The following is a 3,450-nucleotide window of genomic DNA, read 5'->3' on the forward strand; positions in this document are numbered from 1 at the left end:
GCCCGAATGACAGTAGAAAAGCAGTATGTCATACATAAAGGCGGGGTGAAGGTTGGAGCCACCTGGCAACTCGTTTGTTCAGAGTGAGCACACCAATTTGTCTGATTTCTGTGATTTTCATTTTCTACTCCTTTTTTTTAAGTAAAGTGGGTTTTCACCAAGATGCCCAGGCTGACCTGGAACACTTGACTTCAGGTGAACCACCCACCTCGACCTCTCAAATGAGTAGGATAGCTGGTGTTACTCACAGTGCAGGACAACGTCTCTCTGGTTTCGTTAACAGGAAACTCGGCCTGCCAGGTACGGTGGTTCACAGGAACCTGTCATTGAGGTGATCGAAGACCATCACGAAAAATGTTTTGAGGATTCGTGTTCGAGGCACGCCCGACGAACATGGGAAATTTCCGTCTTCAGACAGGAAACAAAACTTGGGTTAGGCTCGGTGCATCACACCTGTAATACCATGACAGTGGAATGTCGAGCCAAGCGGACAGTGAGATCACAAATTCAAGACTGACGTCGACGGACACATCGCTACCCGCTTGCTATAAACAACATAAAAACCGAAAGAAATAAAGAAGCTGAGCCAGGCACCTCATGTGCTCGCTTCAGAAGCATGTACACTGAAATTGGGACTCTACATAGAAGCTTGAGCAAGCCTCATCGCTAGCATGAAACTCGGCCTGCCAGGTAGGGTGGCTCAGAGGAACCTGTCATATAGGTGGTTCAGAGACCAACGCAAAGAAAATTTCGAGGACGCATGTAGGAGACCCGCCCGACCAACATGGCAAATTTTTCTCTTCAGAATGGAAACGAAACTTGGGTTAGGCTTGGCGCATTTCAACTGTAATCCCGTGACAGTGGAAAGTCAAGCCGAGCTGACCGTGAGATCACAAATTTGAGACTGGCCTCGACAGACACAGGGCTACCCGCTTGTTATAAACAACATAAAAACCAGAAGAAATAAGAAAAGCTTAGCTGGGCATGGCATGTGCTTGCTTCGGCAGCACATACACTGAAATTGGGACTCTACATAGAAGCCCAAAAAGGACTAAGCGCTAGCATGAACTTGGCCTGAAAGGTACAGTGGCTCACAGGAACCTGTCATTTAGGCGCTTCGAAGACCAACGCAAAGAATATTTTGAGGATGCATGTTCGAGACCTGCTCGACACACATGGGAAATTTCCATCTTAGAACGGGGACAAAACTGCTGCTAGGCTTGGCTCATCACACCTGTAATCCCATGACAGTGGAATTTCGAGCCAGACGGACTGTTAAATCACAAATTTGACACTGGCCTCACCCGACACAGTGCTACCCGCTTGCTATAAACAACATAAAAACCGAAAGAAATAAAGAAGCTGAGCCGGGCATTGAAATTGAGACGCTATATAGAAGCCCGAAAAGGCCTCAGCGATAGCATGAAACTCGGCCTGCCAGGTACGGTGGCTCACAGGAAACTGTCATTTCGGTGCTTTGAAGACCAACGCAAAGCAAACTTTGAGGATGCGTGTTCGAGGGCCGAACGAGCAACATGAAAAATTTCCGTCTTCAGAATGGAAACAATGCTTAGGATAGGATCAGCACATCACACCTGTAATCCTGCGACAGTGAAATGTCTAGCCGGGCAGATAGTGAGATCACAAATTCGACACTGGCTTCGACTGAAACAGCGGTACCCACTTGCTATAAACAACATAAAAACCGAAAGAAATAGAAAAGCCGGGCCGGGCACTGCATGTGCTCGCTTCAGCAGCAGGTACACAGAAATTGGGACTCTACATAGAAGCCCGAAAAGGCCTCAGCGCAAGAATGAAATGCTACGCAGCATTCCGTTTTCTATTTATTCATTTAGTTTTGCTGTTGTAACTGTTTTGTACAAATCAAATACAGATAGATTTTAGGTTCACAAAAATAAACAGAAAGTTGTCTGTTCCAGGTGGTGTTGAATTATTCAACCACAGGTACTTGAAAGGCATCGGCAGAACGGCCGATGGAACCCACTATACAGTTGTGGCAACAAGCCGACATCGCAGTGTTTCACTCCAGCCCGGGTGACTGGAGAAAAGCAGTACAACATACAGAAAGGCGGGGTGGGGTTTGGAGCCACCTGGTACCTAGGTTTGTTCAGAGTGAGCACACAAATTGGTCTGACTTCTGTGATTTTCTTCTACTTTTTTTTTAAGTGAAGTGGGTTTTCACGGAGATGCCCAGGCTGACCCGGAACTTGTGACCTCAGGAGAACCGCCCACCTTGACCTCCCAAATGGCTAGGATAGCTGGTGTTACTCACAGTGCTGGGCAACGTCTCTCCGTTTTCTCTTGTAAACATGATACTCGGCCTGCCAGGTACGGTGGCCCACAGAAACCTGTCATTTAGGCGCTTTGAAGAACAGCGTGAAAAAAATTTTGAGGATGCCTGTAGGAGACCCGCCCTACCGATATGGGAAATCTCCGTCTTCAGAATGGAAACAAGACTTGGGTTAGGCTCGGCACATCACACCTGTAATCCCATGACAGTGGAATGTCGAGCCGAGCAAACAGTGAGATCACAGATTCGAGATGGGCCTCGACCGACACAGCGCTACCCGCTTGCTATAAACCACATAAAAACCGAAAGAAATATAAAAACTGAGCCGGGCACGGCATGTGCTTGCTTCGGCAGTACGTACACTAAAATTGGGACTCTACATAAAAGCTCTGAAAGGCCTCAGCGCAAGGATGAAATGCTATGCAGCGTTCCATTTTCTATTTTTTAATTTAGTTTCGCCATTGTAACTGTTTTGTACAAATTAAATACAGATAGATTTTAGGTTCACAAAAATAAACAGAAAGTTGTCTGTTTCAGGTGGTGTTGACATATTCAACCACAGTTACTCAAAAGGAATCGGCAGAATGGCCGCTGGAACCCACTATGCAGTTGTGGCAATAAGTCGAGATCACAGTGTTTCACTCTAGCCCGGGTGACAGAAGATAAGCAGTACTTCATATACAAAGGCGGGGTGGGGGTTGGAGCCACCTGGCACCTCGTTTTTTCAGAGTGAGCACACCAATTTGTCTGATTTCTGTGATTTTCTCTTTCCACTTCTATTTCTTCTAAGTGAAGTGGGCTTCTACCAAAATGCCCAGGCTGACCCGGGACTCATAACCTAAGGTGAACCGCCCACCTCGACCTCCCAAATGGCTATGATAGCTGGTGATACTCACAGTGCTGGGAAACGTCTCTCTGTCCTCTTTTGTTAACATGAAACTCGGCCTGCCACGTACAATGGCTCACAGACACCTGTCATTTAGGCGCTTCGAAGACCAGCGCAAAAAAAATTTCAAGAACCGCCCGACCGATATGGGAAATCTCAGTCTTCAGAACGAAAATCACACTCGGGTTAGGCTTCGCACATCACACCTGTAATTCCGTGACTGTGGAATGTCGAGCCTAATGGACAGTGAGAT

General features: G+C 46.9%; 1 non-coding gene across 1 annotated transcript; it reads left to right on the forward strand.

Annotated features, from left to right (window-relative positions):
* The first annotated feature begins 2,649 nt into the window (after window positions 1–2,649).
* On the forward strand, window positions 2,650–2,756 carry LOC118151257 (U6 spliceosomal RNA). The gene has a single exon (XR_004739407.2). It is a non-coding gene; the product is annotated as a U6 spliceosomal RNA (small nuclear RNA).
* The last annotated feature ends 694 nt before the right edge of the window (window positions 2,757–3,450 follow it).

This window comes from Callithrix jacchus, chromosome 14, assembly GCF_049354715.1.
Source record: "Callithrix jacchus isolate 240 chromosome 14, calJac240_pri, whole genome shotgun sequence".
Lineage (NCBI taxonomy): Eukaryota > Metazoa > Chordata > Mammalia > Primates > Cebidae > Callithrix > Callithrix jacchus.